The sequence below is a fragment of the Lactuca sativa genome, chromosome 3 (genome assembly GCF_002870075.4).
Source record: "Lactuca sativa cultivar Salinas chromosome 3, Lsat_Salinas_v11, whole genome shotgun sequence".
Classification (NCBI taxonomy): Eukaryota; Viridiplantae; Streptophyta; class Magnoliopsida; order Asterales; family Asteraceae; genus Lactuca; species Lactuca sativa.
Genome location: NC_056625.2, coordinates 282,246,569 through 282,260,560, shown reverse-complemented (window position 1 = coordinate 282,260,560; position 13,992 = coordinate 282,246,569).

Genomic DNA, 13,992 nt, shown 5'->3' with positions numbered 1-13,992 from the left:
CGGGGCTAGAGTATAATACCGGGGCTTCGAAGTAGCTTCGGGGGTTTACACGCAGAGCTTCGGCACAAAAACGAGAGGAAATTAGCAAATGACTCGGCTGCCTTCGGATTCCTTTTATAGAGGCTGGAGCCTCGGAGTACGCGGGGCGTACAGGCGTACGCAGCGCGTACGCGTCCGAAATCGTCACTGCATGCGTCATCCGAAGTGTCGACACTTTGCTGAGTACGCGATAGCGTACTCACGTACGCGGGGCGTACTCCGGATCACACCGGTGACTCGGCTTCGGATAATGCTTCCGATTTTGAATTAAAAATAAATATAAAATGATTAATAAACTTCGGAAATTCATAACTTCTTCATACGAACTCCGTTTTCGACGTTCTTTATATCCACGCGAAGGTGAGACCACGCTCTACGACTTTCGTTTAGACTCGTCGGCTAATTTTGACTTTATTTTTATTAATTATTTTTAATAGGCCGGGACAGAAACTTTCGTTATAAATTCATAACTTCTTCGTTTGACGTCCGTTCTCGCCTAACTTTTTATCGTTTCAATACCAACAATGAGATCTTCGATTCTCATTTAGATTGCTTCGGCTAACAACCGCTCGATCTCAAATCGAGTAAAACAGGCTGTATATCGCTAAGCCGGAACTTCGATAAATCATAACCTCCTCATACGAAGTCAGATTTGGGCGTTCTATATATATTCGGAAACCTCGTTTCAATTACTACAATATTAACCAAAGATATTAAGTTTATTTTACACTTAAATTTTGACGCTTATTTTTATTCTTAATTAATCAAACCACATAATTAAGCAATTAAGCACAAAACACACAATACTCAAATAATACAATCTTATTATTTCAAAACGGGTTACAGAGGTTAACCTAGACTATTACATTGCTACAAATGGCAAGCCCGAAACACAGGCGTTACAATTCTCTCCACCTTAGAATGATTCCGTCCCCGGAATCACACATCAACAAACAAATGCGGATAGCGACTCAACATGTCACTCTCCGTCTCCCAGGTGAGATTCGGCCCATTTGTGTGTTTCCATCGGACAAGCACTAACCCAACCATTTTGCGTCGCAACTTCTTAGTCTTTCGGTCAACAATTGCCTCTGGTTCTTCAATCAACCTTTTGTTCTCATCAATTCTCAATTCAGAAATTGGAATTATATCGGGAACTTCTCCCGTGAACTTCCTCAAATAACACACATGAAAAGTGTTGTGAATTCCATTCAGCTCTTCGGGTAATTCGAGCTTGTAAGCTTGATTCCCAATCCTCTGAAGGACTTTAAACGGTCCAATAAACCTTGGACTCAACTTTCCCCTTTTACCAAATCTTATAAGTCCCTTCCACGGCGAGACTTTAAGCAAAACCGAATCTCCAACCTCAAAAGTCATCGGTCTTCGCTTCTTGTCAGCATAGCTCTTTTGACGATCTTGAGCTGCTAACATTCTTTCCCTAATTATTTTCAACTTTTCAGCGGTTTGATGAACCAACTCCGGTCCCATAAACTGCTTTTCCCCAGCCTCAAGCCAACAAGACGGCGTACGACACTTCTGTCCATACAAAGCTTGATAAGGTGCCATCTTAATGCTCGAGTGAAAACTATTATTATAGGAAAATTCTACCAACGGTAAATGTTCATCCCAATTACCTAGGAATTCCAAGGTACATGCTCTCAGCATATCTTCAAGTGTTTGTATTGTTCTTTCACTCTGACCATCAGTCTGCGGATGGTAAGCTGTGCTTAAACATAACTTGGTACCCATTTCCTCTTGTAGACATTTCCAAAACCTCGATGTGAAACGGCTATCACGATCTGACACAATCGTTAACGGAACACCGTGAAGCCTCACAATTTCCTTCACGTAAGAATTCGCAAGCTTCTCCATAGACCATTTCTCCCTGGCCGCTATGAAATGCGCACTCTTAGTGAATCAATCAACGACCACCCAAATCATGTCGTGACCATTCTTTGTTCTGGGCAGTTTAGTGACAAAATCCATAGCAATGTCTTCCCACTTACCCATAGGCACAGGCAAAGGTTCTAAACTCCCGTACGGTTTCTGATGTTGTGTCTTGACTCTCGCACAAGTCACACACTCGGCCACATACTTTGCAACATCAAGCTTCATCGTCGGCCACCAGTAGTAGGGTTTCAGGTCCCTATACATTTTAGTGCTACCAGGATGAATTGAGTACATGGTTTTGTGAGCTTCTTCCATCAGAAGATCCCTAATTCCTCCTGACTTAGGTACCCAAATATGATCTTGGAATACCTTCAGCCCATGACCGTTAGTACCAAACACCAACGTTTTACCCAAACGTTCCTCCTTTCGGTCATTTTTCTCAGAAGCTTCCTCTTGAGCTTTCTTTATACTTTCCAAAATAGTCGAGACAACTTCAATTTTCAACGCTCTTGGCCTCTTCCTTTCAAGATTGACCTTCCGACTGAGAGCATCAGCAACAACATTAGCTTTACCGGGGTGGTAAAGTATCTCACAGTCGTAGTCTTTAAGTAATTCTAGCCAGCGTCGTTGCCTCATATTCAATTCTTTCTGATTAAAGAGGTATTGGAGACTCTTATGATCAGTAAAAAGTTTGCACTTCGTGCCATAGAGGTAATGCCTCCATATTTTCAGAGCGAAAACTACCGCTGCCAACTCCAAATCATGAGTCGGGTAATTCTTTTCATGCTCTTTCAACTGTCGAGACGCATATGCTATCACCTTTTCTCTTTGGGTCAAAACACAACCCAATCCAACACCAGACGCATCGCTATAAACAGCGAAGTCTTCAACTCCATCGGGTAGAGAAAGTATCGGTGCCTCGCATAGCTTCTTCTTTAACTTCTCGAATGCTTCTTTATGCTTCTCACTCCAAGCATAAGTAGCTCCTTTGTGGGTCAAAGCTGTCAATGGAGTAGCAATCGAAGAAAAGCCTTGGATAAACCTGCGGTAATATCCGGCTAATCCTAAAAAGCTTCGAATCTCCGTGGGACTTTTCGGTTGTTCCCACTTCGTCACAGCTTCGATCTTCGCTGGATCAACCATTATCCCTTCTTGGTTGACCACGTGACCCAAGAATTGGACCTCACGAATCCAAAAATCACATTTGGAGAACTTCGCATAAAGCTTCTCCTTCTTCAAAACTTCTAACACTTCTCGCAAGTGCCTGCCATGCTCCTCCTGGCTTTTCGAGTAGATCAGAATGTCGTCTATGAACACTATCACGGATTTATCAAGGAAAGGATTACAAACCCTATTCATCAAATCCATGAACGCTGCTGGAGCATTGGTTAGTCCAAACGACATAACCAAGAACTCGTAGTGTCCATATCTAGTTCTGAATGCAGTCTTCTCGATATCTTGCTCTCTTACTTTCAGCTGATGATATCCTGACCTAAGATCGATCTTCGAGAAATAGCTCGAACCTTGCAATTGATCAAACAGGTCATCAATCCTCGGCAACGGATATCTATTCTTTATTGTTGCCTTGTTCAGCTCTCTGTAATCGATGCACATTCTCATACTTCCATCTTTCTTCTTTACAAATAACACCGGAGCTCCCCAGGGCGATGAACTAGGTCTAATGAAACCTTTGTCCAACAACTCCTGAAGTTGCATCATCAGCTCCTTCATCTCCGTCGGTGCTAATCGATAAGGTGCTTTTGCTATTGGCGTGGTTCCTGGTAACAAGTCTATTCTGAACTCCACTTGTGTATCAGGTGGTAATCCAGGAAGATCCTCGGGGAACACTTCCGGAAAATCACACACCACTGGAATGCTCTGCATCACCTTCTTTTCCTTCTTAGCATCAATCACAAATGCTAAATATGATGTACATCCCTTGGTCAAACACTTTCTGGCTTTCATTAGAGAAATGATTCCAGAATTCACTCTGCGTTTGTCCCCATACACCATAAACGAATCTTTTCCAGGCGGGTTTACTTTAACTATCTTCTTCTTGCACAAAATTTCGGCATCATTGGCGCTAAGCCAATCCATTCCCAACACGATGTCGAAACCATTTAGTTCGATAGGCAATAATTCCTCGAGAAACTTATTCCCATTCAGATCAATTAAGATGCTTTTCATACGATGGCTAACAGGTACAAACTTGCCACTAGCTACTTCGACTAATAAAGCATCATCTAGCCTATCAATAGGCAAAGCTAGCTTTCTACCAAACTCATGCGAAATAAAGGAGTAGTTGGCTCCAGAATCAAACAATATATGAGCAGGTAATTCGTTTACGAGAAAGGTACCTGAAGCGACATCAGCTTCATCTTTCGCAGCCTCAAGTGTCATCTGGAAGGCTCTTGCCTTCGGCTTTGGTGGAATGTTGGGCCTAGCTGCCTCCTTCTTCTTCGGACAGTCTTTCAAAATATGCCCCTCTTCATTACAACCAAAACACATCCTTTTGTTGTTCGGACATTCATTGGCAAAATGTCCAACCTTTCCACACTTGTAGCAGGTCACATCCTCGCTACATTTCCCAAAGTGCCTTTTCCTACACTTATCACACCACTTTGCTTCGCCTCCTTTTCCTCCAAACTTTTTCGAATCAAATTTCGAAAATTTGCTCTTCTTACTGGAACCAGATGTTCCTTCAAACTTCCTTTTCTCACCAACCTCAACCTTGACGGTGGTTCTCCCCTTGATCATGTTCTCAACAGACTTGGCAGCCCAGATAGCTGCCTCTAGAGTAAGTGCCTGACGTACTGGCACCTCGTACTCCCATGGAAGTCCCTTCGCATACCGATCCACCTTTGTCAGCTCGTCTGGAACGATACGCAAGGCAAACTCCATCTTATCGGTGAAGTTATTGGTGTACTCATCCACTGACATGCTACCCTTCGTCAATGTCAAAAACTTGTTCTCCAACTCCAACAGATTTTGAGCCGAGCAGAACTTGCACTTGAACTGCACCAAGAACTCTGCCCATGACAATTGCAGTGGCTCATTAGGGCTTAAGGTCTTCCCTAGAGTGTTCCACCATCGAACAGCTCCACCTCGGAATTGACGCACGGCATAGATAGTTTGCAACTTACCTCTGCAGCCACACGTCATGAAGGCTAGCTCCATTTCGGAGATCCAATCCATAACCCCAATCGGATCCTCCTTTCCATTGAAGGTCGATGGTTTACAAGTCAAAAATTCCTTGTACTTGCATCCCATTCCATCATTCCTTCCTTCATGGTTATCTTGCCTAACTATCGGTGGGTTGGCTTGACCAATAGACCCACTGAAGTTTCCTCCTTCTGAGTGCCCTTCATTCAGATTAGGCTCTTCCACACGAATCGACAGTTCTTCACGATTTTGTTGAAGCAACCGTCTAGTTTCATCCATCTGACGATCCAACATCGTCTGAATCATCAATTGCACACCAGCCATGGTTATTGGCTCAGGTGCTGCTGCTACGACAGGTATTGGCTCAATCACTGGTGGTTGATTCCTGTTTTCGTCAGCATTTCCAACTCCACTTCTTGTTCTCACCATTTTGATCTACACCGAATAAGGTGAAATTAGATCCTCAATCATGATAGATATTCAAATCATCCTTATCACTCCGAAACGTTTACATGCTAGTTCTAATATCGTAGACGTACGCTTAGAATCCTACACACATAAGGTTTCTAGATCCGGTCGGCAACAGACCATAGATCCGAACAAATAATATCATATATGGCAACATATAACATTTAGCACATAAAGCATTTTAGGCAACTTTCCTAAAATAAACTAGTGCTCGTGTCTAAAACACAACAGACACACATCTCAAAACTTCACTTAGCATTCTAAGTTTAAGTCTAGAAATCCTACAAATTCCTAGTTCGCTTAAACTAATGCTCTGATACCAACTGTGACATCCCCAAAATCTCGGCCAGAAAAGACCGGTTTTCATTTATGCTTTTAAATATTTTCAGAGTAAATCCTTTTGATTTGAAAGAGTTGCGGAATTTGTTCCCAAAAACAAAACATGATAAAACATTGTTTACCGAAGCATTTCATAAAAGAAATGTATTTTCATTATAATCAAAACTCGGGGTGTCATGTTCCGATACAGACCAATAAGCATAAACGAATACATTACAAGTCATATAACAAATATAAACATATGCAGACTTGTAAACAAAACAACTTGATGGTTCATCCATCTCATGCCCTTCCGCCACTACCTGTAATACAATTTAAAACTGAGTGGGTCAGGCTTGGGAGCCTGGTGAGCATATAGGGTTTTCAACCCACAATAAATAATCATATTTAATTTTCACCAACCAACAATAACCCAATTACCCATTCCCGTTATTCTCACTTTAATGTCCCTAAAACAACTAACATAAGGGACCTAGTCTAAGAATATTTCATCGGGGCGACAACACATGCTTCGGGGGTACCTCAGCAATATAAGTCAAATAAGGCAACCATGAGGGGGATGGAGTACAGCGAATGAACACCCAAGTTCATTAACACCTACAGGTGGCGAACCTGCTAATGTTTCCACAAGACTGTCTAGAATAGCCAGTGGTCGTCATCTAAACTCCGCTAGATGACTCAATCAAACAACAACGAGGCCTCTCATCTGTTTATTACACACCAACTGTCTACCCATGTTCTACCCAACATATTAGTAGATAAAAATATACATTTGTATACATAGTTTAAAGAAAACCTGTATAGCATGCTTTAATCAACACATATATCACATAACAGATGAGGCACACACACACATAACACATATCTCATAAAGAAATAAGCAGATCTATAAGATAGAAGAGAGTGAATACTCATTCACACATAACACAACCAAATATATACACATAGCACGTATTTTTATATAAAATACTTCGTATTATTGTATTAGAAGAAAATAACTACACACTCACTTGATCAGAAGATGATCGGACAGCACTACGGCTTATAGAAGTAGTATTCCTCAGCAGATCTGGAAGATCTTCACAAAAATCGACTTTTCGCGGGCAGAGCTTCGACTCGGAAACCGCACTTCTCGGGATCTTCGGGATCTCGGGACTTGCCTCGGGGCTAGAGTATAATACCGGGGCTTCGAAGTAGCTTCGGGGGTTTACGCGCAGAGCTTCGGCACAAAAACGAGAGGAAATTAGCAAATGACTCGGCTGCCTTCGGATTCCTTTTATAGAGGCTGGAGCCTCGGAGTACGCGGGGCGTACAGGCGTACGCAGCGCGTACGCGTCCGAAATCGTCACTGCATGCGTCATCCGAAGTGTCGACACTTTGCTGAGTACGCGATAGCGTACTCACGTACGCGGGGCGTACTCCGGATCACACCGGTGACTCGGCTTCGGATGATGCTTCCGATTTTGAATTAAAAATAAATATAAAATGATTAATAAACTTCGGAAATTCATAACTTCTTCATACGAACTCCGTTTTCGACGTTCTTTATATCCACGCGAAGGTGAGACCACGCTCTACGACTTTCGTTTAGACTCCGTCGGCTAATTTTGACTTTATTTTTATTAATTATTTTTAATAGGCCGGGACAGAAACTTTCGTTATAAATTCATAACTTCTTCGTTTGACGTCCGTTCTCGCCTAACTTTTTATCGTTTCAATACCAACAATGAGATCTTCGATTCTCATTTAGATTGCTTCGGCTAACAACCGCTCGATCTCAAATCGAGTAAAACAGGCTGTATATCGCTAAGCCGGAACTTCGATAAATCATAACCTCCTCATACGAAGTCAGATTTGGGCGTTCTATATATATTCGGAAACCTCGTTTCAATTACTACAATATTAACCAAAGATATTAAGTTTATTTTACACTTAAATTTTGACGCTTATTTTTATTCTTAATTAATCAAACCACATAATTAAGCAATTAAGCACAAAACACACAATACTCAAATAATACAATCTTATTATTTCAAAACGGGTTACAGAGGTTAACCTAGACTATTACATTGCTACAAATGGCAAGCCCGAAACACAGGCGTTACAAGAAACACCCCTCCATGTCCGATAACCATCTCATAGCAACAATCGAGTCCTGAACTCCATCGAATGTGGGAGGCTTCGCATAATAGAAGTCCCGATACTGAAAACCCCGACTAGCCCCTTTCTTTGCCGTTGCTACAGCCGCTGTAACCGCCGCGGCAGCCGTCTCTGCGAAAGCCGCATATCGCTCATCAAACTACTTCAATCATAGTGGTCCTGATCGACCCAAACAATTCTGGCGACTCAGCCCGCAACAATGCAGCAACCTCATCACGCAGGATTTCGCGAATCCTCGCATCCCGCTCGCTCGTGCTCGTCCGATCGATAACCGGATAACAAGATAGCCACAAGCATCATCCACTACGAACCATGGTACTCATCCCATGACATCCCTCCTCAACATGCTTCGGTGTATGGTACCTGAACCATAGCACCACTCCTCAATCTGCTCCAATGTATAGCACTCGAACCACAACATCTATCTCAAACTGTTCCGATGTATGGTGCCCTGACCATAACATCACTCTGTATCCGCTCCGATGTATGGTATTCGAACCATAACATCACTCCTCAATCTGTTCCTTAGGACCTTCAGAATGCCCCCTGTATCAAGTATGGGTCCTCTGCTTTCAGTAGTACGGGCCCATACTACCTGCCACATCTACCCATACTTTCCACACAGACCATCCCAGAGTTCCTAAGTAGCTGATAAACCTGCTCTTTCACCCATCTCATCGCGCGTGCTCGCTTTCCAGCGAAATCCTCTACTCTACTAGCGCACTCATTTGGCTAGGTTTACTCCCTAGTCCCTTCCGCTGTCCTCCCACTTCTTTGCTATCAGCTGCTGAAGAGTTCCTAATGATGCCAGCCCTCTACCTCCTGAGTATCGTCATACTCACTTAGTAGCTGACTCCCATCATCGACAACTCCACAAAGCACAAAGCAAGCAGCATTCGAGCATTGAAGCATACATAGGACTCCCCATCTGTGGTAGCTCCACCTTCTCGGCTCATCCTCGGAAGTACCTCTGTACCCCGTAGCTTTACCCCTTGTGCGTTCTAACTAGATGCTCTCACTCATCACATACACACAAAAGCATAACGCACATATAACAGCAAACCCTAGACTAAGGCATCACAAATCAGGCCACTCTAGTCCTAAGATATGAAATACCTAGTCTGTCTCTAGCATGCAATAATGTCTCATAAAGTGCATAATAGATATTTCATAATACAAAAGTAAGAGTATTTTGGGAAATCACCGTTTGGCTCTGGCTGATTGTACACACTGCTCTTTCTTGCTTCCTCTTTGAACTCTTATTCACTTTTAGAAAACCATTTATTTGGAAAACTTTTTCTTACTTCCTCAGTTTGAGTCCAGATTTACCCGTAGGCGCGTCCGAATCCCTCAAACCAAGGCTCTGATACCAATTTGTAACACCGTGATTTTCAAAAAACAAAATTTTCATTTAAATAATCAATTTAATATTAAAAACACTTGTTTAAAATCTTATTCACATTCGAATTACAAAACATAGTTTCATTTTCATTATAATAGAAGACCAGGATCCTCCAAAACACAACTCTTTCTTCGGTGTGTACAATCGAACCGTTGCCATCCCGCGTTACTGTAAGAACCTGAAACAACATAACATAAACAACGTAAGCACGAAGCTTAGTGAGTTCCCCAATATACCTTACGCACATACGCCTTCCGGCCCGGACCTTTCGATCCACATAACATTGCCTTCCGGCCCGGATCTTTCGATCCACATAACATTGCCTTCCGGCCCGGATCTTTCGATCCACATAACATTGCCTTCCGGCCCGGATCTTTCGATCCACATAACATTGCCTTCCGGCCCGGATCTTTCGATCCACATAACATTGCCTTCCGGCCCGGATCTTTCGATCCACATAACATTGCCTTCCGGCCCGGACCTTTCGGTCCACATAATATATATCGCATATAAGCACACATCACATATAAAGCATCTACCTCTCTAGACATAGCATGAATATAACACACACGACCTTCCGGTCTAACAGTCAAACCCTTCCGGGTGAAGTATAGTGAGAAGACTCACCTCGTAGTACGCAGGCTATAACCTCTTCGAGCTACTCGCACACAACCCGCTAGTCCGCAGGTTCCCTATAATACCACAACCTTAGTTAATGATCTTATCAAACAAGACAACTGACCCCTCTAAGATATATACAGGTCAACGGTCAATCTTGACCGGACTCGTCGAGTGCAAAGGGTAACTCGACGAGTATAGACATCCTGACACCACTCGCCGAGTCTGAAGAACAACTCGACGAGTCCTAGTGAACCTTCAAGCTACTTGCCGAGTCTGAAGAACAACTCGGCGAGTTCTAGTGAATCTTCAAGCTACTCGCCGAGTCTGATCATCCGACTCGGCGAGTCCACGCCATGCAGTCGATCAAACTGCTTCCTGAGATACATATTTTCCCGACTATACAAACATAGGACCTTCTGGACCTCTAAGGGGGTACTAATACAGGGTTATAAACATTGGATAACCACAACAATCCATCTAATCTCCAAATGGGTTTCACAAACCCTAAATCCATGCACACATTCACATAACAGAAAGTAATCCGAAAGGTTACCTGAATCATGCACTCTCAGTGTCCCCAAGCCTCAAAACGTGATTCCCTTGCTGTCCCATTAGCCAAAACCTTCTCCTTCTTGGACAATAACTTCCTCAAATCACCAATGATCTCCAATCCTTGCTCTAGCCGCCCCAGTCGCCTAGGGTTCTCCCCAATCGATCAAAAGTCGTGAAATGACGGCATAATAACCCTTATATACGACCCAATACTGAACGGCTAGGGTTTCTGCTGAACAGCGTCGACTCGCCGAGTCTATATCTCGACTCGTCGAGTCCAGTCGCGAACCCGCGACCAAGTCTGCGACCCTACTCGGCGAGTCTGGCTCCAACTCGCCGAGTCTCCCCTTTAAAACACCCCCAAAATGCAACTTAGCAGTACTTGAGATTTTGGGCTGTTACAGATCAGTTTCGCCTTTCAACGATTCCATTATGCTGTGGATTATATGGGGCTGAGAAATTATGAGTTGTTCCCTTCTCAGCAAGAAAATCTTCAAAGTCTTTGTTCTTGAATTCCAAGCTGTTGTCACTTCTTACGTTACAAACAACTTTTCTCAGTTGAATTTCTATCTGCTTTATGAAGAGCTTGAGATTTGGAGTAGCCTCAGATTTTTGCTTCATGAAAAAAACCCATGTGAACCTATAGAAATCGTCCACTATAACTACAATATACTTGTTTCCACCAATGCTTTCAATGGAAGAAGGACCACACAGATCGATGTACAATAGCTCCAATGGTTCTATCACCTTTGTATTTATAATAGAGGGATGACTTTGTCTACTTTGCTTTCCCATTCCAAAGGCTGCACATAGATGTTCTCTGTCGAATTTGAGAACTGGAAGACCTGGAACATGATCTCGTAAAACAAGCTTGTTGATATCCTTGAAATTAAGACAAGAGAGCCTTCATGAGTAAGCAAACTGCCGGTTTCCCCCAAATTGGATTGAGGTTTAAAGCGTATATTTCCCCCTTTCAATTCGATTTCAATAGAATGTTATTGGATTTCTTCTCGACTATCTCTGAGCCTTCATCATCAAACGATACTTTCAATCCGGTCCCAACTACCAGCTGTGATACGCTGATAAGGTTATGCTGCTATCCTTCAACATATGCGACCTTTCTTATTGTGAAATCACCATTTGTAATCATGTTGTAGTCTTTGATAGTCCCAAACGAGTTGTTCCCATACTTCACGATTCCACCATCCTTGAGAGATCGAAACTCTCTCAGCTCTTCCTTTCTTCCTGTCATGTGACGCGAGCAGCCACTATCAATATACCATTCTTCGTCAAACTGCTCGTCATGAATAACCTGCAAAATATTAAGCAGATTTAGGAACCCAAAGTTTCTTGGGTCCTTGTGAGCCTTTTACAAGACAGGGAATGGTAAGAGAAATATCAACCAAGTACTTTCTTTTAATTAAAGTATTTTCATCTTTTCTTTTTATTGCGAAAACTTTAATTTGGTTTGACTTAGACTCAGTAGGTGTAGGCTTTGATGTGTTGACATTTGCATTCTTTTGGATCTCTTTTGGACATCTGTCATCTTCTGGAAAGTGCTTTCCATTCCCCTTTAAATCTTTTGAAGGATAAGAATAAGAATGAGAAGAGTTGGGTTTAGAAGTGACATTGGATCTTCTGTTCTTCTGATTGAACTTGTAGGGTTGAGGACCGAAACCGCTCTTTCGGTTGATATTAGGTTGAGGACGAAAACCGCTCTTTCGGTTGATATTGGGTTGAGGACCAAAACCGCTCTTTCGGTTGACATTGGGTTGAGGACCGAAACCGCTCTTTCGGTTGATATCGGGTTGAGGACCGAAGCCACTCTTTCGGTTGATATCGGGTTGAGGACCGAAGCCACTCTTTCGGTTTATATTGGGTTGAGGACCGAAGCTATCCTTTCGGTTGTTAGTTTGCGTTGGACCGAAACCTTCCTTTCGGTTCCTTACCTGCTGTGGACCGAAACTATCCTTCTGGTCACTTCTTGATTCTTCTTGATACTTATGCGTCCTTTCGTACCTGACATAATGAGGGTTTCGAGATCTCCAAAACTATTTTCTTTCTGAGAGATTCTTCTTGTATCTCAGATTTTGTTGGGTTTTCGATCTGCCACTTGTTTTGGATTGTTGTGGATGTTTTCCTTTTTCTTCGGAACATGACCATTGCTTTCGCTCTTAGACGAAGATGTTTCAATAGTAGTGAGTGCTGGTTCGCCCAAAGATGTTTTGGTGCCACTAGTACTTGGCACATCATATTTTGCAGGCTCATTCAGTGGTTCGGGCACATACCTTCCCTTCACTCCCCATGAGGTTTTCTGAGATAGGCCTTTTGTCTCATCAGCATTGTCTATTGGTGCTGACCAGAAGAATTCATCACATCTAGCAGCATTGTCTTCTTCCACCATAACAGTTAGTTATGTTGTTTGTTGAGGAGTGACTCCTTGAACTATGTATAATTTATTTGGAGTGGTTTGTACCTTTTGATACACAACGACTTTGGCTTTGAGAATTTTTGTCTTGTCTGTTGAAGAGCAAGCGAACTCAACGGAATTTTCAGAAATCAGATTTTTGTGAGTTTCAGGTTCGCTTTTGACAAATTCTGAAAAGTCCACCAAATCGTCTACAGAAATTTCACTTAAATCATCATCCTCATTAAGTTCAGATGCATTTTCAACATCAATTTTATTTTATGAACTTAATTTGGCATTCAATGAGTGAAATTTCTATACAGTTTCGGTTCTAAACTTCAATCTATCATTCTCATCTAACATATTTTTTAGCATGTCCTTATGGTCTTTGGACTTTATGTAGGACTCAATTTTGTCAAGACCAATTTTGTATGCAGGTGACACCTCATCATAAGTCTAAGTCCTGGTCAAAGTCAACCTTCCAGGTCAACCCTACTTGCCGAGTCTGCCTACTGACTCGCCGTGTTCATATGCTCAGAAACCTTTCATTCGCGACTTGACTCACCGAGTCTGCCCCTGACTCGCCGAGTCTACCGATTTGCGAGTCCTACACTGTCCAGCTCACTGAGTCCCCAGTCAACTCACTAAACCGAGTCTTAACTCGAAGTGTTTGGGTTTCACGACTTGACTCGCCGAGTCCAAGAACAAACTCGCCGAGTCCAAGGCCATCTTCAACAGACTCACCGAGTTGTTCATCCAACTCGTCGAGTTCATCCTCATCTTCATACTATTCGCCGAGTCCACTCGAAGGACTCGCCGAGTCGCTTCAGTTCTTAATCCATACAGTGGCTTTTCGAGCCATGCTGGTGCTCCAAACTGTAGATCCACTCCTCCCAAGCCTATTCCTCACGGAAGGCATTTTTATAAATAAGGAAGCATATACAAAGACCTT